Here is a 27,190-nt window from a genome sequence, read left to right on the forward strand (position 1 = left end):
CTGTTCCCTGGGGCCCTACTGGATCCCATAATCTCAGTCTTTGTGTAGCCCTACTTAAGCATGACCCAACCACACTAGGTACCCATGAGGACCCCTCCCTAGTCGGGGAGAGCTTGCAGGCTGCTGTGACGGCACATACAGGAATCCATACATGTACAAAGGACCTATCAGGCACATGTACATGCACGCTCACACACACCTCCCCTGCAGTGCCATCTGGACTCCGTCCCTTCTGGCAGATGTTGACTGGGGGCTGGTAAGCCAACTGTCCACACAAAGCCCCCCTCCTCTGACTCCTGGGAGTGAAGGATGGCAGCACCTGCCTCCTGTTCTCGGTACCATAGGTGCATAAACAGATTATGTGGTCCAGAGTGTGGGGATGCATACTAAGAGGGGACAAAGACGCAGTGCCCTGGCCACTGGAGAGCCTCTGTCCCCTCCTGCTGAGCTGCTAACTTTCGCAGGCCAGGGCTGGTGGAGGCAGCCACGATCTGGGGGACAGGGGCAGGAATGTCTGATCTACCAGGAGGGCAGGGGCTTTTGTGCATAGTCACAGCACAAGTTTGTGTACCTCAGTTTCCTTCAACTGACTGGTTACCTCAGAAAATCCTCAATGGTGGAAGAGGGGAATATCCCCACACGTCAGGGTTTCCAAGCCACCATACAGGCTGAAGGCAGGAGGTACAAGTTCTCTGGGACTAAGCAGCTCAAGCCCCTAGGAGGGAACTGGGGTTTTCCAGCTCTTGTTCCAAAACATACTAAGAGGGAGGTGTGGCCTGCCTTAGACCACAAAGGTTTCGGGGTGGGGGGTTGTTTGTTTGTCTGTTTGTTGAGAAGTAACCGTGGGGGTGGAAATGTAGGTGCCTCACAGCAAAGACTAGGTGTGAGAGGTGGGTATGGAGAGCTTGCACTGACAGGGAGGTTCAGCCTCCTTAGTCTCCATCCCACAAAGGTGCCTTCCTTCCTTTGTCTTAGAATTGACCCAGGGAAGGGAGCAAAAGAGGAGCTCTAGCCAGTAGAACAGGGCATGCCCAGGCATCCAGATAACCCCAAAGCTCACAGCAGCAGACTAGACCCAGCTGCCCCTAAGCAACTTTCCTCCTCCCCAGATTGGTAAAGGCCCTGCCTGCCCCACCCCCAGCTCATTACATCCCTCTCTAACCCCTCACTGACAGTGCCCACCTACCCTTTGGATCTACTTCACTCCAGTCCTTGTGGTTTAGATGAAATACCCCAGGCTGTGCTAATCCAGAGGGGCTGGAGGCAGCACCTCTCCAGGTGGGAGGCCTGGTGCCTCCTGCCCCCACCTTCCAAGAGCAGAGCACAATCTGGATGTAGGTGGATGTCACCCCTGCTCAGGACTGCTGGTGGGCCACTTCCAAGATCAGTACACGAAATGACAGTTTCCTGTCCTCCCTGGGTCTGTGTTTATACGTACAAACCCGGACTGCTCTGAAGGCTACATCTGCCTCCCTCATATATCTGCACAAATTACATTTCGGCTTTTATTAGTCCCAGATCACTCTCATTTCCTGCTGAGTGTCCTGTAGATATCATTAACATTTCTACGGCTGGAGTTTTGTGTGTGTGTGTGTGTGTGTGTGTGTGCGTGTGTACACACACACACACACACACACACACACACTTCTCCCCCTACCCCCATTGCCACATTCCCAAAATGCATTACCAGAGACATTATCTAAAAAGAGGGGGAGTCATGAACAGTGTCCCTGCCCCATCTAATCAGTCCAGCTGCTGCGCCTTTTAATTTCCCCACACAGGATTACAGGCTGGCTTCCTGATGCACACAGGCAGCTGGATGTGGAAGGCATCTATCTCTAAGAAAAGACAGTTCAATTAAAATCCCAGAGGCCCAGTGCTTGTTGGAGGACACAGGCAGAAACATGTGCCCCAGCACCACCCTCCAACCCTGGCAGAGGGAGGGACAGAAACAAAGGCTCAGGCATGGTGGCATCCTAGCTGCCAGCTTGGAGTTGCAGAGGTCTTGCTGGCTCTGCCAGGAGAAAATAGGGTGCTGCCTCTTTAAGAGCCACCTCAGGCTTGCAGTGGGCTCTGTTGTTATTAATTATTGTGATTATGATTATTTTTCAAGAGCACCAGGAAAGGACATGGAAGAGACAGGAGGGGGATAGCAAAGGACTAGGGAGGCAGACCAGAGAGCAGGTTGAAGAATGAATTCCCCCACAGGTAATGGTGACCTTTCAACACGGAGGAGAGAAGCAGCTGAGGTGGCTGGACTAGCAGCGGTAAAGGGTGGGAAAGGGAATTTTGCCCCAGCTTCTTCCCCTCCCCCTTCTCCTGGGAACTTGCCAAGACTTCCTCTCAGCTACCCTGGCAGAATCTGGCAGGCAGCTGATGGGAATCCAGAGCAACTCTCTTTGGCCCTAGTGGCATGAATACTCCAACCTTGTAACCACTGGATACTCCCAGACACTGGACGGAAAAGCCCAGCAAGGCTAAATCTCAAGACCTTTGTGGAACTGGACAGTGCTTGCAGTTTGGATGACTTCCTTTGACAGAACAGCCACAGACACAAGCCATCAACACAGCCACGAAAGCATGGCAAGGTTGAGCCTTGGGCATTGCCCTTCTCCCAAAGACTCTAAGAGGGGAAGCTGGCTAGTAAGCACACCTCAGTGCTTTATCTTGTCCCTTCTATAACCAAAGGTGACATTCAGAGGAGTTAAGGACTTGCTTGTGACCCTAGCTGAGGCGGAGATCAAACCCCTCTCTTGGATGCCATCCCAGAAATCCCCACCCTGAAAGAGAGTGTCTTGGTACAGTGTAGCAAGAAAGGGGAGCTGAGTTCAGGCCAGGTGAATACAGGCACACGTACCTACCTGCCTGCACGCCCCTCTACAGCAAGTCAGACCCTACCTACAAGCCTGACTATTTTCATGGTACTAGGGAGAAACCCAGGACCATTAGCTTGGTAAGCAAGGTCTACCATGGAGCCGCTATACCAACTCCCAGCAGGCAAACCTACCTATAGAATCTGGCCAACTTCCAGGGACTAGTCATTAGTATAGCGCCTCTTCAGGTCTGAGGGTTGGCCCCATCAGTGAGATGGTTATGCTGAGGGCCAGAGCTGCGAGCTGCTCCCAGTTGGCCCTGGAAATTGTTATCTTGAGGAAGAGTGGGGGAGGGGTGGCAAGAGGCATGTCCCCGCTTCACTGGCAGCCCCCTGTCACTGGCCCTCCCACCCACCTAGAGTTGAGAGGAGGCAGGGAAGGAACAGAATATGGTCAGGGAGCAATGGCTAGGGTGGGACCCTTAGGTTCTCCCTATCTGTTACGGATGAATAATAAATCTAAGACTTGGCGGTTGGGAGATGGCTAAAGTGGAGAGCTTGCTCTACAAGCATGAGGACATGAGCTTGAAACCCCAGCCCCCACGCAAAAAGCTGGGCACTGCTGTGTGAACATGTAATCCCAGTAGCAAGGGGGAGGGGAGGAGAGAGGAGAAATAGGTATAGTCTCTTCTTGCTGGCTAGCCAGCAAGACAGCGAGACTGTCTTAAGGAAACAATGTGAAAAGTGGCAGAAGAAAAAAAAACGGAGGTCCTCTTCCACATGCTTCCGTAAGGGTGCCGTCACCCATGGACACACACAAAATAATAGTAAATATGTGGCCTGGCTAAGCCTAAGGAGGTCTTATGGCTGGGCTTGCTGGGGAGGCAGGGATGAATCTCCATGGAAGCCACAAGAGCAGCCAGACACCACAGGCCTTGAGACTAGGCTAGACTCCTTGGACTGGGGTCCAGCTTGAGGAGGGGACTGATGGACCTGCTTAGGGCAGGCAGGGATGCTAGTGAAGGTAAGGCAGCTCCACCCCAAAGCACAGCCTCTCAAGACCCCATGCTGACAACACCTTCTTTACAGGTTCTCCAGAAAAGGTCTGAGGCCCTGAGTAGCGAGAGGCAGGCAGAGAAGGAAGAGACCGGGGTGTAGTTCAGGGTTTTTACAATGCTTGCCCAGCATGTAGTCAGCAGTCCCATCACTGAAACAGCAAATCAGCAGGGTGAAGGGGTATAAACCTGTGGTCCCAGTCTCTGGAACCTGAAGCAAGAGGATCAGATCTCAAGTTCAGGACCAGTAGGCAGGTTAAGTGGAGAGCTCAGTGGTCGAGTATTTGACTAGCTTTCACGAGGCCTTCAGTACAATTACCAGCACTTTAACAAGCCAGTCTGGACAACACAACAAAACTTTAAAAGGCCCCAAAGATGCTGGGGACCTCATGAGAAGCTGAATCTGAGTTCTCTGGAGGATGTTTGAGAAGACCCCTTCCAACTCATCTTCCCTGCTATGCTAAGGCACTGGAGTGGCCTCTTAACACCATGCCCACAGGCCCTGTACCAGTTCTTTCTTAGAAACAACCCTACAGAGTTACTAGGATGCAATGGGTCACAGGTTGGATGCCCTCAGCAGCAGGGCCCATAGTCCAGCTGGCCCTGTGCCCACCATCAGGGCTGTCCTGTCTGTAGCCACATTAGCCGCCACTGCTTCTTCGGCAGTCTCCTGTGGATACTTCGTTTTGGGTCACTTTATCCACCGCTCAACAAAAGCCACCACCACCACCCATCTAAACAAGGAGAGAAAGGATAGGCATGGCAAGCAACCATGAAGAGGACAGGGTGTTTCCTATCAGGTTCAGTTCAGGCTAGCCGGACCTCCCTGATGCTACCCAGTCAAGGTTTGAAGACCAGACATTCTGAGCTTTTACATCCAGCACCCTGAGTAGCCAGGGGGTTCCCGGGCTGCTTGGGTTGGTCCACATGCTGAGCCCCAGTAGTACCCATCCTTACAGAAGGCTGACACTGATCAGCACAGCCTTGTCCTCTCTCCTTCCCAGAAGGACCAGGACATAACTTGTGGAAGCAGCAGCAAACAAGTACCAAGTCAGCAGCAGGCTGTCTAAATGCCAGCAGGGTGCTGATCTTGGGCAAGCCTTTCACCTCCGTGGTCCTCAGGGCCTTTGTGCTGGTTGTCTCCTTTGCTAGGAAAACCATTCCCTGGGATCTACCCACCTCTTTGCCTAGCTCCACACCTTGGCTTCTGTGTGATCACTGTATTTTACATGAGATCCATGTGCCTCCTTCTGCTTTGTCAAAGCACTTACCTTTTTGCCTTAACTTATTACTAATCTCCTCTCGAGTGAAAAGTTCCATAGGAGCAGGGATTTTGCCTATTTTATTCCTAACCATGTTCCCATTGCCCAGAATAATAAACATGTATTAAATGAATCATGTTTTAAATGTCACATTAACCCTGGGAAAACAATCCAGAGTAAGTGGTCAGGTTACGAGACACGGTATAGTTGGATGGGGACTGGAGGGCATGGGCTAAGGCCACAGCCCCTTTATCAAGGATGGACAGGATCCACTTTGGAGCAAAGTATTAGGTAGGGGGTTGGAGACGGGCTGGACATCTCAGTCTCAAGTACGGGGGCAGAAGGGTGTGGGGGACGGGACAGAGCAGTCTTTTCTTTCTGTAACAGGTCACAAGTCAGGAGTGTACAGTATGGGATGGCTTTCATTTTCAAAAATGTTACCAGAGCTGGCTAGATAAAATGGCCTAGCGATCAAGTTCAATCCATGGAACCCACAATAGAACCAGCTCCAGAAAGTTGCTCTTTTACACATACACACACACACACTCACAGAGTGATTAAAAAAAAAGCTATCAACCAAGTCTCAAGGGTTTTTATTGTTGTTATTTAAACAGTGCAGAGTTTAAGAAGACTCTGTGGGATGTCTCTTGACCATCAGCCCCAGGTGTCAAACACTGATGAAGCTGACACCCATGCAGTTTAGCTCTGGCCTTGCTGGGCTGAGGACTTGGGCATTCAATACAACAAGGAGCACCCCATAATGTTTTCTGGATCCAGAGCAGGCTTTGGGAGCAGCATGGCCCAGGCAAATAAAGGTGACTGACCTGGGTGCAGCAAGGACGGAAGACCTACAGAGGTTGGACTGAGGCGGTCCAGTTTGTAGAGGTGGTGTAGGGAGTGGCCCTGGTAACATTCCACAGGAGACAGGTGAGGCCCTGTCCCTTCCCCCTCCTGGGACCCCTGCCAGGCTCCCATGTGGGGCTCATGACAGCAGTAATTACATAATTAATAGTACAATGAGCAGCCTCCTAAGGGTAAGAGCCTGAAGGTAGGTGCTTTCTGCATTTTGCCATTAAGTTCCAAAGCCCTACTCTGGCCCCAGAGTTGCCCCTATAAATACTGTGACTAAGTGGGATAGAGGGACACTCCTGGCTTTGTGTTTATCATATTATTTAGTCTTCAGCCTCAGGGGATGAGGTCCAGAAAGCTGTTTCAGAGGGTGGGTGAGGGGTGGGCAGGACACAAACAGTAGCTAAGGAGGAAGCGGCAGCAGTGAGGCTTAGCTTGAACCCTCTCCTCCACAGTCTTTAGTGCTGGCGCCCACCAGCTCTTGGAGCCAATTTGGGACCATCAGCAAATGTTCAGGTGGGGATGGACAGGGGGTTGAGGTTCCAGGGGAATGTACACAGCTCCTGTAGTCTAAGGCACCGAAAGTTGTGGGGCAGGAAGGGTAAGAAAAAGGTGAAGGAAGTGATCTGCCCTCCAGAAGCTGGGAGGCAGCAAACAGCAAGGTGGTTTCCAGTAGCAGCTGCCTCCTATAGCAGCTACTGCCTACCTCGATCCAGTTCTGAGTTCAGCTGCTTATAGCCAGTAGTCAATGTACCCTGTTTCGGGGGTACTGGTCCCTGGTGCTTCCATGGCAGCTCTTCTTATGTGACCATGGGAATTCTAGGTCCTGCTCTCCCAGCAGCAGCAGCAGCAGCAGCAGCAGCAGAGGGGTCTCTGGCTCATGACAGACAGTGCTGTCTTTAATCTCCTCGGAAGACAGTATCGGCATTGGAAAGCAACCAGCCCCCAGGAACAGGGCACATTCTTCCTCAACATTCCAATCCCAAACTTGTAGAGATCAATGGAAGCCCAGAGAGGGTCAGTGACTTGTCCACCAGGCTCAGCAGCTGTGTGCCCCAGATGCCTCTCTGTCAAACAGAAACAGAACATGGCTTTCCTTCTCTATACCCCAACAGGGAAAGATCTTGCTGCCTCCTGGAGCCTGGGTAGAACCTCCCCTGCTGCCTGCCCCAAGGGCTTCTCACTGCAGCACGCTGACAGCACAGGAGGTGCAACCCTGGCCCCCTCCCAGTGCCGGTTCCATATGGGGGAGCCGGGCACTGGAGCCCCTCCTGCACCGGCCCCCAGGGGAGGAAGCCGCCTGTCAGGCCGCCTCGGCGTGTCAAATCCTCTTGCTGCCTAATTGTGAGACGGCGGCGTTTAAAGAAACGCTTTTCTGGCCGCCTGCCACACCGCAAACTGCTTGGTATAATTTTATTATTAAGGAGAGAGAAAAAGAGAAGGGGCTGGAGGAGAGAGAAAGGGGAGAGCGGAGGAAATTGCTTCGTCCAAGTCAGCTGGTGGAGTATTCCGCTCAATGTGAAAGCGGGGACAGCTTTCCAGTTGGCAAGCTGACTCCGTTAATTGCGCATTCAGTCTCTACTTAGGGTAATTGGAACGAAGCGGGGCCTAGCTCTGACAATTAGGGTCTGCGACTAGGCCATTAACCCTTCCCGCAACCAGCCCCCGCCCCATAGACACCAGGCGGGGTAGGGCGCGGGCAAGGACCCCACACTGAGGCGCGGGTAGCAACAGAGAGCTAGCTGGGGAGCCGCGCGGGAGGGTGGGGTCTGCGGCTTCTCCGCCGCTGCTACAGCTGTTGAGGCCGTGTAAGACAAAGGCAGAATGCGGCCGTCGCCGGGAGAAAATCCGCAGGACTCCCTCAGGGGCAGGTAAAATTTCACCTTCCATTGGTACTCCCCTCCCCCCTCCTCGTCTCCCCGGCCTTCCGCCAATCCGGAGAGGGCCACCAAAGACGCCGCGACGCCTCCTCCGCAGCCCAGCCCACTGACCCCAGCAAGGTCACGGCGACCTCCGGCACACCCTCCTGTCCTCAGCCAACGAACCGCAGGGGCTGTGGGCGCCCGGAGAGGAAGGGGGCGCTGCGCTTGCCATGAGGCAGAGGCAGCCAGGATGCTCCTCGCTCCCTCCCTCCTGCACCCGGACCTGGGGGCGGCCCCCCAGCCTCCATCATTCATTTTCCTGATTCCCGCTGTAGCCGCCCTCGGAAGTCAGCCGAGTGAAGCAGCTGTTCCTTGCACACTCCACTTGACCAAAGATGATGATAAATGAGGCCAGGGCTGCGTCAGGGACGCGGCCGCGAGGACCGTGCAGGGCGGGGCGTGGGGCCTGCAGCCCCCGCACCCCGCTAGGTTAAGTGCGCGCCCGGGAAGGACCGCGTCCGAGCCCCCCGCCCGGCAGACCTTCCCGCAGGTCCGCACCCTTCCTCGAACGCTGGGGTCCCCGCGGCATCCTCGCCTCCTTCCCAAGCACGCGCGCCCCAAACCTATTAATGCTCGTAAATAATGAATAAAGGAGCGCTTCCTACTGCCGCGCTGGGTGCGGGCGGGGCGGCAGCCTGAAGCTCGAGGCTGGGGAGAGCGCCGCGGGCCGGGCCGAGGGGCCCGGGCGCGCGGCCCCGCACACGTGCAGCCGTGGCGTGCAGGCGGCACCCCGCCCGGCGGCGGAGGAGGGGAATCCCGCGCTGCCCTCCCCAACGCCACCTCCCCTGGAGTCCTCTGGCACCGAACGAGGCGAGAGAGTGAGCGCGAGCTTCCCAGCCGAAGAGGGTTATTTTTAACCTGCCCCCCTTTCTATATCTGCCTCGGCGGTACGCGCCCGCCCGCCCGCTCCAGCAGCCGAGGACGCGGGCTCCTCACCTCGCTCGCAGGCTCCGGACTCCGCGCCTCCCCCGGCCCGGCCCCCGCCTTTGAGCGAGCAGAGCGCCGCTACATCTCAGCCTGGAAAGGGCCGATTAGGAGCCGCGTGCCTTTCAGCTAAATATCGGAACCGGGTGGGATGGGGGCGGGGAGCCGGCGCTCGTCCCCTCGCCTCCCTCGCTCCCTCCCACCCTGCGCGGAGTGGCGGTGCGAGGCGGCTCCAGCTCCCCGCCAGGCTGAAACAGCCGGCCGGAGCACCGACTCCCCCTGGGGTTCTCGGCCTGGTCTCAGCATCCTATAGTTCGAAGAAGCTGGAGCTCCCAAAGCACGGACCCTCAAGCAGCAGCGGCGCCAAGCGGGGCACTGCCACCCCCACCGCCAGTCCCCTTTCCTACGCCACTAGACAAATAAGCCATTTGGACAGCAGTGGGCTGGTCTTGCCGGAAACTTCAAAGGAAGACCCTTCCCGAGCCAGAGTCTGGGGAAATGCCAGGAGCACACACAGGAAGCCCCAGCGATTGCTTTACTCCTCTTGTTGGTCTGCCTAGGCTTGCCCTAGGGAGAACCCTAGCTTGGCTCCCCTCCTTCAGACCTTTCCTCCCTCAGAATGAGGTCGCAGGAAGTTCGCGTCGGTTGTGGTTGCCCTTCTCTCCCAAAGGCCACCCACCTAAACCTCATTCTGCCCTCTTTAGAAGAGCTGAGCGTCAGATGGGCAACAGAGCCAGGACCAGCATTTGACTGGGTCCCTCAAGTATCCTGGAGCTTTCCAGACTGTTCTTAGCACAATCCAGGAGTCTCAGGAGCCCTCCCTCTTTAAAAGGAGAAGGCAGTTAGGGGTGGCAGCGAGCAGGGAAAGTGAAGGAAGTGGTGGCCATCCCAGGCACAGAAACCAGGGGCTTATCATAGCGGTTCTCAACATGTGGGTTGTGTTCCTTTCACTGAGTCACCCAAGACCATTGGAAAACACAGAAATTTACATTACGATTCATAACAGTAGCAAAATTACAGCTATGAAATAGCAACAAAAGTAACTTTATGGTTGTGGGGTCACCACAACATGAAGAACTGTATTAAAGGGTCTCAGCATTAGGAAGGTTGAGAACCACTGGTTTAGCAACAGAAAAGAACATAGTCTATCTGGGCACTGGAGACTGTTCTTTTAGGCTTGTCTTGGCTAGATGAAAAACAAACAAACAAAATGGCCTTAAGAGGCTGGGGTTTTGGCTGGGTTTATCCTCAACAGTGCAACACAGGATAGCAGTAGCATGCACATAAGAAGCCTAACAGGCCAGAGGTTGATACCCTAGGGTGGCTTTAGGTGGGAAGGACCTGGAAGCCGGGCAGCGTTAGGAGGGAGAAGAAAGAAGACTGGTACTTAGGCAGAAACAAGGTACTGGGGATGGTACTCATTGGGCTCTGCCTTCCCTCAGTCTAGAAAGTTCTTCTCATCTCACTATTCACCCCTGCTCCCCACCAGAGGCTGATGCTGTTTGAAGAGACCTCCTGGTGCCTCCAGAGGTCTTACTTCCACCCTCAACTATCCTTCCCAAGGTGTAATGTCACTTCTCACGTCCAGAAGTGGAAATGGTGCCAAAGAATAGAAAAGGCTGTTCTAGACTCTACTCTTTGGGGACATTGAGGGCAGGGTTCTAAGCTGGGCTGGGGGATGAAGAGTGGTTCCTTGGGGGTAAAAACAAATGAACGGGCATAGAATTTCAGAACACTGGTCTGCAGGGGGAGAGAGGGGAAGGACAGGGACAGGAGAGAAGTGTCACAATGGCCAACCCACTGTCAGGGCTTCTTAGCATGAGACTGAATTCTGGAGATCTCTATTAACCTGAAGACTGAATCTCATGCAGAGCATCCTCCTCCAAATATACGTGGCTGTTGTGATAAGTTCCAAATTCGCCGATGGCTGTATGTTCCTGTGCAGTGCCACGCAGCCTCAACAGACTAGACTACTGCTGATTCTGATCTAACGGCTTCTCAAGGTGGGGAAGTGCTGGGCTTGCAGCTGCTCTCATCACAGCAAAAGGAGAACTTCCAGTTGCGTCATGCTGGTGGCTGTCCTGACAGAACCAGCTTCAGGGAGAGTGAGCTGGCAGCCTCTGTTCCAGGGGCAACCTGGAAAAACTTACTGGGGACCTTCCTGAGCCCAAGTGGGAAGCTGGCTGATTACCTTCTCCACATGACTATAAAATGGGAAGTACTTAAAAGAAAACACAAAGCCGCAGCAGCTAAGTCCAGTATCCAAATGCTTTGAACACTGTTCCTGTTTCTCTCTCAGAGTGAACACAATATTGCAGCTCAGCCTTGTGCTGGTTCTGTACCCAGGCCCAGGCCCACTTGGATCTTGCCTCTGACTGCATCCAACCTTTTTAGAACTCTCTCCCTGAGTTTCAGACCATAACTTTGGGGAGGGGCCCTTTCCAGCTTCACACAGCTAACTTGGCTTGACCCACAGCTGACTCACTTTGGAAACGTGGGAGAACTCTTCATAATTGGTAGAGAATGGCAGATTGGATCCTCTCCTGGGGGGCTCCAAAGGTTAATGCAGCCAGGGTACTCGGAAAGCTCATGGGACTTGGAGTTGAGTGAGAGATGCAATCTCTCTGTATCCTCCATGATGGAGCCCTGATGGTGAGCAGCTGAGGGTTCAAATCTCAACTCCTGCACACATATCTGGGTAACCTTGGGCACTTTACTTAACCACTCCATGTTTCATGCTTTTGAGATGTAAAATGTTCTAGGCAACCAACTGGCAGGGTTATAAGACTATACCCATTGTGTGTGTGTGTGTGTGTGTGTGTGTGTGTGTGTGTGTGGCGGGGGGGGGGTTGCTGGATTTGGGCTCTTTCCAGTCATGTCTGCCCTTCCCTTCATAGATAGGCCCCGCTCTGTGGGTGCTCATCAGGACACCACTCACTTGATTTTCTGAGCACGGAGGAGATACAGGCCTGGTGCTGCCTCTGCCTGGCCGGTGACACATGGAAGAGGGGAGCCCTGGTCTAGACGGGGTGGGCAGGTTAACTAGTTCTACTGCGATGAAGCACCTTCCAGCAATATGGATCAAAATAAAAACTTCATGTGGCCATTGTCCCAGCCTAAAGTAATTTGTGCAAAGTTAGTCACTCACCTGCAGCAGACAGCACTCGAGTCCCCTAAGTAAGTATCCACCGAAGGGAACAACAACAAGGGGAGTAAAATGAGAAGGAAAGCAGAACTGATTCTATGAGTAAAGGTGCATCCTTCAGGCCGCTGGCCACCTGCCTCCACCTCAGCATGACTGGATAGAGACAGGCTGCCTAGAGGTTACAACTTCCTGTATCCTGCACTGTCTTTGGTACAAAGGATACTAAGGCCCCCATAGAGTATAGAGTTGGGTCTGACCACTGTCTACACAGATCTTCACGGGTGGGCAGCTGCCACTGGGCTGGTGTTCAAAGGCACTCTTGAGTTTTTTGTGCAACCTTCCAGTCCCTTCTGTGTGGACCGGCAATACACTATTCTGTAATCTTTCCAACAGAACAGCATGTAAAATATACAGCCAGATGCCATCCAGAGTTTGTGAACCCAAAGGCTAGGAACTGAGGACCGCTGGAGATAAGGGATCAAACCCTACCCCTAACTGAGCTGTGGGGCTCTGTGCAAGTAGAGATTAAAAGAGATCATATGGACAGAGCTGTCAGAGCAGCCTCGAGTAGACCTGGGACCTATCCATCCTTTTGAAAGGTAAATATTGACATACTTTTTATAGCAGAGGCAAAAGGCTAGAAATCCCAACTGGTCTTTGCTGCCTGCAAAGGTGTGGCCAGAAGACAGGAACTCCTGGGCGTCACCCAAGTCTGACTTCTATCCTCCCACCAGCTGGTTACTATTAGGTTGGCCAGACACACCGTTTGGGCACATAGGCCTTGTGGCAGTGGCCTGAGCAGGGTCCTGTCACGTGTGGCAACTTTGGGTGGAACTGACCTGACAGACTAGCTGAAGGCCCTGTAGCCCCAGGCCTGTGGAAGGTTCTGGATAGCTTGCTGTGCTTCACTGTGGTCTAGGGCCAGCTTTTTCCAGAGTGTCCTCACAGGAGTCTTTGGAAAGAAACACCAAGTACCCAAGATCCTGGGGCTGACTGGCTCTGTGACCTCAGGTGAGTTACCCACTTCTGGGCCTATGACTCCTCATCCTTTAAGTAGGGACAGCAGTTAAATATCCCTCGCCTAGGGTTGAGAGACTCCACTAAGAAACAGAAATATCTTGTTACTATCACACTATAACCAACTCACTGACCTTCCAGACCCTGATTTCTGCTCTGAGCATCAGTCACATTTTTGTCTGCACTTTGCAAACAAGGCATAGAAAAAGGCTTTAGGGCATTTGTGTATTCGATGAAAGATCTAACAGCATTATATAATTCAGGGCAGAAGTCACAATGTTTTTATCTCCAGAGAAACCATAAGGAACACAAGAACCCTACCTTATAGAGAATACAATTAAATCCTGAGAGGCCAAAGGATTCTTGGGAGCAGAGCATCAAGACTTGGGTTTAAATTGAAGCCTGGCCCCAACACTCTAGTCAGCACAGGGGCACTAGGCAAGACCTTCAGAAAAGAAGGTCCTTTTAGGGCTGCAGGGGCTCCATTCAACATGTTTCCTTTGTGGTTACTGTCTGGTACACCTGACCCACTGTCATCCTGGCCACCTTCATGCCAGCTATGGGAGCTGAACAGATGGTTTTGCACACAGAGAAATCAAGGCTCACTGAAGACAGACTTGCTCAAGGCTCTGAAGCTCATGTCCTGGGACTACTGAGATTTCCAATAGACTATAAAGCCCCTTCATCCACTCTGACCCTCACCCATTCATCCATCTATAATCCCACCACCCACCTGCCCATCCACCAACCTGCCAATTACCCTTCTATCTGAGCAGTTCCCAAGTCTCTACTCTAGGCCACACAGAGACAGCAAGAGATCAATACCCTTGTAGAAGACAAAGGCTGGACTCACACCTGGGAGAGACACAGGATCAGAGGGATAACCCAGAGGAGTCCTGAGTCCTGAGGGAGCTGCAGGAACTACTGAGAAGGGAAAAGGCTGCTGAGGTCGAGAGGCAAGGTCTCAAAATGTGGGTTATTAAGTTGGATTTGTAAATGAGACAGGTATAACCCAGATCACAAATGTGTTACGTGACAGTGAGCTGCAGAGCACAGATAGGAGCAGGGTGACACCACCAGGTATATGTACACTATGATTCATTGTGGCTATAGTGAGGGGCAAATAATGGAGGGTCCGTTAAGATGAAGCTAGAGTGTCCCCTAGAGGGCAGTGATGGGGTCAGACTACTAACCTGCCAATGGATGTCCTCAACTCAAGTCTGACAACTCTTGGAGGGCCAGAACCAGGGAGAACCAATCCTTACAGGTAACCTAGTGCATGTCTGAAGCCCAGAGGACAAAGGGGTCCCACAGCATGGGACCCAAAGCCTACCAAACCCTCATGTCCAGCTCACCAGCCCTGCTAACAAGGGCGATACCTGAGGCCTGCCTGGTGGTGGTCACCCTCCTCAAATGTCCTCCTTGTCTCACTGGGAATCAATGGGAGGGAGAACCACTCCTAGTACAGGGTGACGGAAGGCAGGTGCTAGGGCATAAAGGAATGATGGACAGCTGTGTGTGTCAGCCCCAGCTCTGCAGCGAAGGAAGGGCATCCCTGAGTGATGGCTGTGGATCTATGCAAAGGTAAGCGGGAGCACTGAGAATGCCACATATCATCTATGGGGGATCTGCGTATGTTTTGGTACCCTCCTGTTCATATATGCCTGTCTTCCTTACATACTAGATTGGCTCCTGGTCCACACAGCTTCCAGGGCTCCTTGTCCATTTTCCCCTCACAACCTTCAGGAACCTCCACCAACAAAAGATCTTCTCCCACACAACTGCATTTGGAGACTCCCACTTGTTGTCCTAAGAAACACAAAAGCGCAGCTCAGGCCTTTGATGGACGTGTTTGAATTGGGGCAGGGAGGATCAGGCTGTGGAGGGCCTTATGTTTGTCAAATGAATGAGTGGATAGGTAGATGGTTGAAGTTCACCCTCGAGAAAAGACACTGCTACTTTTCTAGGCCTGTAAAAAAACAGGATTCCCTAGAGTTTTTAAGAACATGGCAGATAATTCCCAGGCCCTCATCTTGGTGCCTGGGCTGGGGAACTCAAGTGGGGCCCTAAAACCCCAGGCCAAGCTCCTGTCTACATGTTAGGTACTCTAAAGTAACCCGTTCCCTTCAGAACCCTGTCCGGGGGACAGCATATCTGCACAGGCAGAGGCACATGCCTGCCCACAGGCGGGCATCTCTGCAGCTCAGGAGAGCAGGCTGTTTGTCATCTGCCGAGGACTATGGGGATCTTTAAGATGAAATTTAAGCTCATTAGTGCTTGGCTAACGTCATCAGCAGCAACAGCAAAAATGAGGGTGGCAGGGAGTGTGAACACCATAAACTGCCAGGGTCAGTGCCACCTCCCTCCTTAGACCTGGCTTTCACGCTCTGCCCTGTCCACACAGACATCCAGTATCACTGGCAGCTCTACTCCCTGCCCTGGCCAATCCTTAAGATTCAACCCCTGGGTCAGCATGTGACCAGAGCCGGCAGGCTGAGGCATGAGAAAGGAATCTGCCAGGGAGCCTGAGTACGGCAGAGACAGCAGCTCCTTAATCTGGTTCCTTTGATAACTTCTGTCTTTTTATGCACACGCAAGGATCGCAGCTCTACCCTGCTCAGCCGTCTCCCTGCAGCTAATGCCTGACAGCTCTGTTTATGTCTCCCCGTAATTCTGCAGCTTTATGGTTTTTTTTTTCCCTTTCCGGGGCCATTAAGCTCACAGCTACAGGCTCCATCCCCTGCCCCCGCCTGCCTTTGTCCTTGAGGCCTAGCTGCCCCAAAGCTCTTTGGGAGATAGGCTGTTCCCTCCTGGCTAGTGGATAAGAATCCTGAACCCCAGACCTTGTCTGCAGGCCTCACTCAGGCCAGTCCACAAGCTCTCCTGATACCAACTCCTTCATCCTGCCATCACAGGTTATGTTAGCCTGTTCCCAATGCAGATCCCACAGCTGGCGCCTGGTGGGCTGGCTGAGCCCCTAGCCTTGCCCCATATCTGCCCTAATTCTGTTTTCCCTCTTTCCTCCTTTGGCATTTCTGAGTGACTGATTTCTTTCCAGAACCAAGGCCCCTTTCTGAGGACAAAAAACACTGGTGCCATCTCTCTTCTTATTCTCTGGGTCTTCTGATGGGGATCTAGTATATCCCTGGCATCCTGCACTCCATAAATTCTCTCCCACAACCACTCACCTGGGTTCCCCTGCCAAGGTTCCACCAACCTCACTCCACAATACAGAGTATGCCACATACCCAGCCACATAGATTCTTTGCCTACAACCCAGAGGGCTCTCCTGGTCTCTAGCCTCTGTTCATATTGCTTTGTTACTATAAAGCCTTCAGTGTTCCCCCACCCTTACCTCCAGCCCCTGCACTTCAGTAGGCACCAGGTCTTAATCTTTCCCAACCCCATTAGCTAGAATCAACTCTTTCCTTCTTTGCATTGCATAAGCCTCTCCTAATCCCCTACAGACTCATCCTGTACCCCACCAAGTACAAGCTTTCTGAATACCCTAAGTGGGTTCCTATGCCCCTCAGGTCTCAACGGCCACACCTCTCAGCAATAGTCTCTTGACGCACCATGTTGAGGACACAAATGAGATGAAGCAGGGTCACACTGGCCAGAACTAGCCCCTGAAAGTTGATTGGAATATTTAAAAAGCAGAGCCCTGTTTTGTCTCCTTTTGGAGTGATAGTCAGCTGTTCAGTTCCACTTTGAGGCTTAGGGTGGCCCAGTAGAAAAGGAAGGAGCTTGGCTCCAGACTCTGGGGAAACCACAGCACACAGCCACTGGCTCCTGTGCAGACTTAAGAGCCTTCTATTTGCTTCTTTTAGACCACTTCCTGCTCAGTTGCCAATCAGGGTCCTGCCCTATGTGTGCTCTAAGTCCCTCTGGCACATGCTCAGCTGCCCCTCAAACTGCTCAGCACCATCATTCAGCCTTCTGAATACTAGGTGGCCTGGCCCTGTCCTTCTACCTCCCTCATGGATGGGTACCAGAATATCTTGTCTGGCACTACCCACCTAGCCCAAGAAGACTAAGAAACAATGTCCCCATTGTATATGCCTCCTTTTCTTTTGTCTATAGCCCAAGGGTTGACCCTATTATCCCATATTTCAGAATGTGTGGCCAAGAGCTCTGAAATGGCCAACAGAACCCTTAACCCATATGACCCTGGTAAGCACCTGACCTCCACAGAAAAAAATAAGTTCTCCTCTGTAAAGGTCACCAGGCAGACAGAGGTGTGGGAAACTTCATGGAATTCTGCTGCCAAGCATCAGGGAAGCTTGTGACGTGTGAGGCCCTTGCTGAAAACAGCGGGATTACATCAGTGACGGCAGAGCTGTACCACGAACAGGGTATTTCTGAATATGGGCCCTGGGCAGCCAACTTGGTGGGGAGGGGTCATGGACACAGCTGGGAACTGTTCGGGTCCCTGGAGTCCTGCTGAGCACTGCAGCAGGACCAAGAATTAATGCCTACCCACCCGTGGCCAGCTGTGCCCAGGCCCCAGCCCCATCACCCTGACAGCAACACATACTCCCTTCACCAAGCAGTTACTGGCTGCAAAGCACATGCTTCCACCAAGGCAACTGGCAAATAGCCAACAGGCGCTGAGGTTGGGTGGGGGCTAGGGTTCAGAGATGCAAAGTCCATGGCCAAGAGGTGGGAACATGGTTGCTGGAAGCAGCACCAGCTTTGGTATCCCATTGTCTATATGCCCAGTTAAGTATCGTCCAGTGCCTGCTCTGCCACAAGCATTACCAGATTTTCTTTCATCTGTGAGGGTAAAGCTGTAACAATCAGGTCTTGGAGACAGGCAACATAACCGTATCCCCTAAGAAGAGCCTGAGAAATGCGCGACAGTCTCTCTCCCTGCACAGGGGCAAGAATCAAGATTCAGAGAAATCAATCAACTGACTCCTGCAAGATCACACAGCACAGCTCCCTAGCAGCAGGTCCTCCGAATCCCAGTCCACAGTATCACTGCTTCCAAAGAGCTTTTTTTCCTCTCTTCTTCTTCCTTTTCGAGACACGGTTTCTCTGTGTAATAATCCTAGCAGTCCTGGAACTAGCTCTTGTGGACCAGGCTAGCCTCGAACTCAGAGATCCACCTGCTTCTGCCTCCTGAGTGCTGGGTTAAAGGCATGCACCACCACCACCCGGCTCAAAAAGCTTTTCTTGTTACAGACAAATGCTTGGGGTCCAATATACAATGAAAGAGGTACAGAAGCAGGTGTTCAACACAATCCCATTTTGTGACACAAAAAGCTGACATCAATATCTTCTCATCAAAGAATTTGGAGGTGCCTACTATTTTTTTTTTCATATTTTCCAGCAAGGTTTCTAAAAAGACCAGCAGTTCTGTTTTCTAGAATGAATGGGAACAGGAGTTGGTGCAACCAAATTCTGGTTAATAGAACGTTGTCATAGTTACCATGTACGCATCATACATCTTCTTAAACCAAGAGCCAGTTTTAGCCTTTGGTGGTTTGGGCTCTCTGTCATTCTATGTTGATTCAGAAGGTTCCTTGGGACCTGAGGTCCCCTTCACAAGACACAGCATCCTGGATTATCCAGGCCTGTGGGAACAGCAGGATCCTTCCCTATACCTGGCTATGGACCTGCTGTGGGAAGAAAATCTGTCCCACTGTATGCCATGCTGTGTTATCCAGCCAGCCATGATGGTCCTCACCTGTCTCCACCTCCCTTTTCTTCCTGGCATTTTGATTTTACTGGGGTGGCTCACAGCTCTGGTGCTTAGGAAATTCAGGCCCACTGTGGGGCCAAGCTGGGCAAACACTCCCAACACAGCTCCCACACTCAAACCACCATTCTGAAGACAGCTCTGGACCACCCCTACCCAGAGAGGCCCCTGGGCCTGTGGCCTGAGAGCAGCTGACAGCTCCTTAACAGAAGTCTGAGTGACACTGTACGTTCTGACACTCACATCAGTGTGACGCCGACACTCACATCAAATCCTCATTTTTCTTCTTCCCGTTAGGCACTGAACCCATTTACATAAAGAGCCCCACATGGGTCTGCAACAAAGATGCATTTCTCCCCGCATCCCTTTCAACCTCCCAGACATTGCCTGTCAGACCTGCCCCTTCTTGGGGTGGGTGTCTAAGCCCTAGAGTTAGGTCATCTAGACACAGGGCTGGGGAGGCCAGTGGAACAATAACTGTGCCCACAATTTCTAGTTTGATGGTGCAAGAGAGCAAACCCAAGGCCCCCAACACTCAGGTATTGCAGCACTGAGTCACAGCCTCACCCCTCTTAATTCTTTACAAACAAAAAAGAAGATCCAGTGGTGGTGTTGCACGCCTTTAACCACAGCACTCTGGAAGCAGAAGCAGGTAGACCTCTGAGTTTGCGGGCAGCCTGGTCTACAGAGTGAGTTCCAGAACAGCCAGAGCTACACAGAGAAACCCTGTTTCGAACATCAAACAAGAAAAGAAAAAAAAAAAAAAAACTTAACCAATCTATAAGAATCTTAGTCAAGATGGAAGGGTCTCTGGGAAGAGCGGGCCAGCTGAGCGGCAGCTCCTCTGTGCCTCCACTCCCAGGCATCTGACTTGGCGGGGCAGAGGCCGACTGAACTACTGGAGACAGGCCTGCATGCCAGATCTTCCCAGTGGCAAAGGCCAAGTTCACAGTCGGCAGCTGCTGCGCCTGTCATTTTTTCAGCTCATTCTGGGTGGTCCAGGGCAGCTCCTAAGCAGTCTTGTTCTCTGACAGCTAGGACCTAAAACCTTCAAGCCTTACTTTTGAGCAAATGAGCTCTCTTGGCTCCTCTTTTAAGGGCAAGTCTCATCACCAGTGAGTAAAAATACCTAGCTCCTATCCCAAGCACCTCCCTTGGTCCAGAGGTATCCTGTACAATACCTGGGCCTGTTCATCTGGCCTGGGTCAGACAGGTCTCTGGGTGTGAGAAGGATCCTAACATGTGCAGTGAATGAGCTCTGCACAGTCAGGGATTGCATAACTGCCTAGGCCTAGCGTGTGCTGGAGTGCCACCATGTGACTCATAGAGTAAGGCCTACATGTTGCCATTTGGGGCTCAATGTTCCACACTATCTGTAGAACTTTCTTTAAGGAATTTTTAAGGAGATCTTCAAAAATCTTATGTTTTTGTGTGTGTGTACAGTACAGCCATCTAAGTCCCATGAAAATGTACTACACAGGAACATTTCTGGATTCTGAGGCTGAAGCTCTCCTCTGTCCAGGTGAATGCAGTGTCCTGACATCAGATGGGATGACACACAAAAGCCACATGCTCTAAAACACTCGTGGCAGTTAGCACAGTGAATCTGTGTCCAGAAGACGCTTGCACCATAAGCTGTGACAGTGTTCATCAGAAGTGGGAGGGAAACATTAGACAGCTGCCCTCTTAGCCACGGTTTTATATTTTATATTTTAGTTACCTGTAGTTAGGCCCACTCAGAAAACACTAAATGGAAAATTCCAGAAGTTAGCAACTTATACATTTATTAACTTTATTGCAGTATTGCCACTGTCCTAACATTTTAATAGTTACTGTTCATCTTTTTTTTTTTTGTTTTGTTTTGTTTGTTTTTCGAGGCAGGGTTTCTCTGTAGCTTTGGAGCCTGTCCTAGAACTAGCTCTTGTAGACCAGGCTGGCCACAAACTCACAGAGATCTGCCTGCCTCTGCCTCCCAAGTGCTGAGATTAAAGGAGTGCACCACCACTGCCCAGCCTACCATTCATCTCTTAACTGTGATTTCTTTTTGCACTGAACTTTAGGTATTCATCAGCACTGAAGAATGGGGCATGTGTCCAGGCACTGGTAGCATAAAGTTTTAATCCCAGCACTTGGGAGGCAGAAGTAGATGGATCTCTGTGAATCTGAGGCCAGCCTGGTCTAATAGTGAGTTGCAGACCAGTCAGAACTACACAAATAATAAACAAAAACGACAATCTAATTGGAGCTAGAAAAATGGTCCAGCTGTTAAAAGCACTTGTTACTCTTGCAGAAGACCCAAGTTCATTCCCATCACACACACACAGTGACTCAAAACTATTCAGAATTCTAGTTCCAGGGATTTAACACTCTCTTCTGACCTCCGCAGGCACAAGGTACAGGGCATACAGGCGGGCAAAACAGCAGAGTGTGGTGACTCATGCCTTTAATTTCAGCACTCAGGAGGCAAAGGTAGGCACGTCTCTGTGATTTTGAAGGCAATCTGGTCTACATAGTAAATTCCAGGACAGCCAGGGCTATTTAGAGAGACCCTGTCTCAAAGAAATAACACCAAAACACCACCAACAAAAACCTATGCAGGAAAAACAGTCACACGAATGAAATTAATAAAGCTAAAAACAATGCTTTTAAAGAAAAACAGGCGGGGGGGCATAGTGGCTCACATCTTTAATCCCAGCACTCGGGAGGCAGAGGCAGGTGGAACTCTATGAGTTCAAGGCCAGCCTGGTCTACATAGTAAGTTCCAGGACAACCAGAGCTATATATTGAGACCCTGTCTTCAGAAAACCAAACCAAAACAAAAATATAAAGAAAAAAGAAAAACAGTTTATGTAGGTTTGTACCATCCAGGGTTTCAGGCATCATTGGTGTCTTAAGGAGTATTTTCCTGGGATAAAAAGAGACCATTATTTATGCACACTGTTGGCCACCTGTCACTTTTGTGCCTGTTGTGAGGTTAGTTAGTATCATGGCAAAAGCATGGGGAGCAAACTATTGTCTCAAGTAGGGAAAAGGAAAGAGAAAGAGGTGCTGTCTCATGGGTCCTTTGATCACAGGCTCCTAGTGACCAACAATGTTTTATTATTCTCTGCCTCCCCCAAGTGCTAAGACAAGGAGACATGGGCCTTTGGGGGTCATTTAAAATATTTAGCCAGGTGTAGTGCATACACACAATCCCAGCACACAGGGAGCTAAGGGAGGAGGGTTTCAAGGTCAAGGCCCCATCTCAGAAAATCAAGTGCTGGTTCACGCTCCATGTTAGTGTACTTTCTGCTGGGTTCCATCAGCCCTGGGTTCCATCTCCAGCACTAAGACTAGAAAGAGAAAGAACCCAAATTTTAGCATATGCAATGACAGCTAAAATGGCAATGAAAACAAACCACTGCTACCCAAGATATGGATACAACAGCAAGGAAAGCAATCAAGACAGGGGCCTGCACATGTATGAAATCTGAAGGCAGACACATGACCCACTGGTGGAAACACCTGAGAAACATGGCAGACTTCTGGAGCTGCTGATGTCGCTTTTCTCATGTGGAAAAATCAGTTACACACAGTGTTTGCTGTATGCAAAAAATCATCTACTGTTCACTCACGAGCCATGGTCTTCCTGTGGAGCAGCCAATGAAAAGTCAGGAAGTAAAAAGCAGGACTACAAGTGTGGTCGGCGGCACAGCATTTGTTCAGCATGTGAGACTCCGGGTTCAACCTCTAGTACATGTGCCCCAATGTGAAACACATGATCTTGGACTACTTTATTCAGACCCACTGTGGTGCCTAACTCTGCTCAGACCCAGCTCAGAGACTGAAGACACAGTTTCTGCCTGGTATGTAGGAGGCTCTGGGTTTGATCCCCAGAACCACCACATAAGCTGGGTTCAGCAGTACATGTCTGAAATTCCACCACTCAGGAGCTAGAGGCAGGAGGATAAGATGTTCTTGGCTACAAGAGACTCTAAAAAGACTCACTTGACCTACATGGTCAACATTAGTGCCCCCTCCTAAACACTTCCTATGCAAGTATGCACGTCCCCATCCTCAGAAGTCAAGCTGGTCAGGTGACCTACTGAGAGAATGGAGGGGACAGGTGCTGTGAAGCCATGTGCCTGTCTCTCTTCCTCGTGAAATGAAGGCACTGCAGATGGCACTGCTCCATCTGCCTGCCCAAATCGCTGGATGATGTCAGTGAGCCATCTCTTGGTCCCAACAGAGACACGCAGAATAAGTAAGAGAGAAAACTGTGCTGGTATATAGGGTGTTTGTGATGAGGCACACTGAGTACCTCCAGACTACTCTGAGGGCCTTCAAGGTTCTTGGTGGCCTGTATCCTGACTTCTCTGGCTTTGCAAATCAGAAATATTCTGGGTTCCAAGCATTTTGTATACTAGGCTTACGTGAATCTCATAGCTGATCCTGATTTACAAGAGTAGGTGTCTGTCTGGGGACTGGAGAGATGGCTTAGCAGTTAAGAGCACTTGCTGTTCTTTAGGGGACCCAAGTTCAGTTCCCAGCACCAACCTAGAACATCTGCAAACATCTGTAACTCAAGCTGTAAGAGCTCGGACACCACAGCCTCCGTGCACGCTTGGACTCACATGCACATACCTTCATGAAGACACACACCTACACATAATTAACAATTTTTTTTAAAAAGGCTAAAGTCTTTCTCTGTACCCAATTTCCTATCCTTGCTCTATCCACTTCATTTCTCCACCAATCTGAGCAGTGATTAAGTAACAGTTACCAGTTCCCACAGAACAGCATGAAAGAGAGTGAGGTACAAGGCACAAATACTCCTGACTTCAAAGGCAATTTTGCCCCTACCTACAAAACGTGCACAGCACAGGCTCCCAGGCCTTTTGGAGAGGCCCTGTGCTCAGAAAGTTAGCTCAGCTTAGGCCCATTCTTCTTCTGTGGGTGCCAAGGGTGTTGTTCTCACCTAACTGTCTCCAGCTGCTCAGAAAAGGGAGAGCTGTGACTCAGCAGATGACCTGGGGGACACAGGAAACAGAGCCATCGGCCAACCTATTTCAGATCATGTGAGTTGGAATCCCAGGCAAAGATTTTTTTTTTCCCTTAACAAAAGGCTTTCCACGGAGGCCATGATACATGACCCAACTCTACAGTGGCCTTGAAGCCCCAGCAACATGAGTAGGGGCTCTGTGACCCTCATCACCTCTTCTGTCACCAGACCACCCACAGGCACAGAAGGTGGATGGGAGAGGGAAAGGGGGAGGAAATCTGGGGTACACGATGGCCCATATTCTGGGGGCTCTTGTCTCTACTACATTTGTTTCCATGTACTCTTCCTCCCCATGGAGCAACCATGGCTAGTCATGATCACAGCTGGGAGAGTTGTGAGCTAGTACTGCCCTCATCTGTGTTACCACACAACTCACAAGTTCAGAAAGTGTGATCCACTTATTAATGTCATGGGGGTGGGGGATGGGGCCTGGAGAGATGGCTCATGGTTCAAAGGTTGGGAGCACAGACTCCAGAGGACCCAGGTTCGATTCCCAGCACCACATGGTGGTTCACAGCTGCCTGGAACTCCAGTTCCAGGGGAACAGACACCCTCACCCAGACATACACATGCAGGCAAAACACCAATGCACATAAAACAACAACAGGAAGCTATGCTGGCAGCTTTCCTACCGCTTGGACAGAGTGTCCTCTTCAAGTCACATGGAGGCCCCCAGTTCAGTCAATGCGGCGCTGGAAGTTGGTGATGCTTACTTTTCTCCCCATTCTTCTGCACGTGCTGCACTGACTTCTCAGACACACAATCCACCCCTCCTTATTCACTGTCTACTTGAATCTTCTTATAATCTAAAGCTGTTTCCTGACTGACTCCTCTGTCTGCTTCCTTGCCAAATCCCATCCCTGCAGCTCCCCACTCTCAAATTTCCTGCCCTGTGCACTTATTTGCTTGTTGTTAGGTATAAAACCCAGGGCTTCATACATACTACACACTCTACCACTAGGATCCAACCACAGCTCTTTGGGTGAATGGGAACTATGGAGGGCAGACTCCTCCTGTCTAGTCAGGACACACAGGAGGAACACGCTGGCTCAATGAAGAGGTGGATGCTGACGTTGCAGTACAGAAGGTAGCTGACTGGCGTGAGACTGTCTGCTGTGGTATTCAGGCTCAGGAGGTCCTAGCTCAGGGCATCTCAGTTCCCTCTAACCATGATGCCCACTACAAGAGCCTTCAAGGAATTTCTTGTATCCCCAGCCTCTGTATACACTGAACACACTATCCTAGGATGCCCCATCCTCTCCATTGGCCTGGCACACTGTTAATGGAGTGTCATCTCCACACAAGAATCGTCTCTTCACAGATCATATTGGATTCCCTCCCTGAAACCCTATCCCCTGTGGCAGTAACTTCCCTAGGCCAGTCCTGGTTCTGTCATAGCACACAGCAGGTACTCACAAAAATCAAACAATGTGATTTGGATTCCAGAGACAGTCTGGTGACTACACAGAAACCTAAGAAATTGCTGAGGAGTCCGGCCCTCACCACCCTGGGATTGCAGAACAGAGACAAAGGGCAGTGTTCATTTGCCAGGTCCTTACTAAACCAAGAGGCACACAGACCATCTCTGGACAACTGGGGCCAGACAGGGAAAGGACCTTTCTGGAGAGAACTTCATGTACTGGAGGTCTAATATCAATTATAACTTTAGATGCCTGCATAGGGCTTGAAGAGAGATAAGATGCCATATGAAAGCTAAAAAAACCAAAACCAGGCAACATAGCAGGATGCTACTAGCCCCCACATTGTTGAGTGGGGCTGGGTCCTTTCCAAAGCAGAACACAGAGCTACCCAGGTCTCAGTTGGCCACACTCTGATTTTAGGAGTCTTCAGAAGGCAGAGAGACTAAGCCCTGGCATGTCTGGCCCTAAAAGCCAAGCCCTCTCCAGACCATTGATTCCTCCTTATCTGCCTTCCACCATGATGACACTGAGCGCACACCTAGAAGAACCTAGTCATTTGTCTGTCCCCATCCACCTGTGACATTGTAGAGCACAAGCCGGTGATCCTGGTCTGAGCAGTAGTCTGTAGGTGAGGTTGTTTCTTGGTCCCCCCACTTTGGGGGGCTGGGAGGATGACATATCATGTGACCCAAACTGGAATTCACTACATAGTTGAGGCTGGCTTTGAAATTCTTCCCCTCCTCGGATACCCAGCAAGTTCTGAGACTCCTGAAGTGTGCCATAACCCAGTTTTGTAGGTAAATGAATAGAGGTTATGCACTCAATTCTCTCATACACTGCCCCCTAGCCCACCTACTCCAGAAAGTCCCCCTGCACTGTGTGCCCCTGTGCCCTGACTATCCAGGGCCAGCACGCATGGCTCAGTGTATGTGCAAACCTGCTTGCTTACCTAGAGACACTAGCCACTCTTTTCTCCCCCCAGTTCTTCCTTAGGCATGCATGGAGAGCTATGCTAGGTGTAGAATGTGGAACCAGGCATAAAAAGCCCAATTCTCACCCTTAGAAATAGGCACTGAGCACTCTGTGTCTACTGAGTGTCTTTGGGTGGCTTACTTTTCTCCATTTATTCTTTGGGGAGTGCTCCTGTATCCCTGTGTACCCCAGGGTAAGGTTTGCCAAAAGTTGTGTTATACAGAGTACCATTCCTGCCTTAAAACACACAATTTGCCTGATCCAGGGCTATAACTCAAATGTGACCCGGCACTAGGGGACAGGAAAGGGCATAAGAAAGCCCATTTTCCAAGGATTTCCATTCGCTAAATTTTCTGGAATTAACTATTTTGTTACTACAAAGGAGACCTGCTAACACTCCATGCCTGTGTGGAAGTCCTGGTTTATTTTTGTTTGTTTGTTTTGGTTGGGTATGTATGTATAAAGGCCAGAGGTTGATGTCAGCTGTCTTTTTCAACTGCTTTCCATCTTAAATTTTGAGACTTGAAGCTCACTGGCAGAGGTAGCTGACTGGCCTGAACACTGCAGAGATCCATGTCTCCACCTCCTCAGCACCGAGATTGGAAATATGCACCACTTTGTCAGCTTCTCTTAATGCGTGGCAAACACTTTACTCCCAGCCATCTATCTCCCAAGTCCCTGCTGTTTTCTGACAAGGCTTTGTTTCCTGACCATTCTGCCCAAGGAAAGGCCCACATGTCCAGGCCCTTATCAGAATTAAGAGCAAGTCTGTGCTGCCCTACCCAACAAGGGGCTGGGCAGGCAGAAAGGGTCTAACTAAACTTCAGCAAACCCTTCTGCTCATCTGCACGATGTCGGCAACAAGCTAGCTACCCGTGGATGTCGCCTCACCCACGCTCAAAGCTAACTGTGCTCCTCCTCCCAACAACTTCCCATGGCTCCCAGGGCCCCTGACAAACACTCTGTGCTTTCCATTCGAAGCCTTATTAACAGTCGTTCCGGTGTTCTCCTCTAGCTCTAGCTCCAAACCATCAGTCTGCAATCCACCTGCTTGCTGGGCTAATGC

General features: G+C 51.1%; 1 protein-coding gene across 10 annotated transcripts in view; it reads right to left on the reverse strand.

Annotated features, from left to right (window-relative positions):
• Rai1 (retinoic acid induced 1) overlaps window positions 1-27,190 on the reverse strand; it is a 99,415-nt gene that overhangs the window by 15,178 nt on the left and 57,047 nt on the right. For 4 of the 10 annotated variants that reach the window (XM_087910567.1, XM_087910566.1, XM_087910563.1 and 1 more), the window contains one exon: window positions 6,685-7,045. The exons of the other annotated variants lie outside the window; for them this stretch is intronic. The gene's annotated coding sequence lies outside the window, so the exon portion shown is untranslated. The remainder of the gene's footprint in view (window positions 1-6,684; window positions 7,046-27,190) is intronic. 10 annotated transcript variants of the gene reach the window in all.

This window comes from Myodes glareolus, chromosome 9 (genome assembly GCF_982192425.1).
Source record: "Myodes glareolus chromosome 9, mMyoGla1.1, whole genome shotgun sequence".
Taxonomy (NCBI): domain Eukaryota; kingdom Metazoa; phylum Chordata; class Mammalia; order Rodentia; family Cricetidae; genus Myodes; species Myodes glareolus.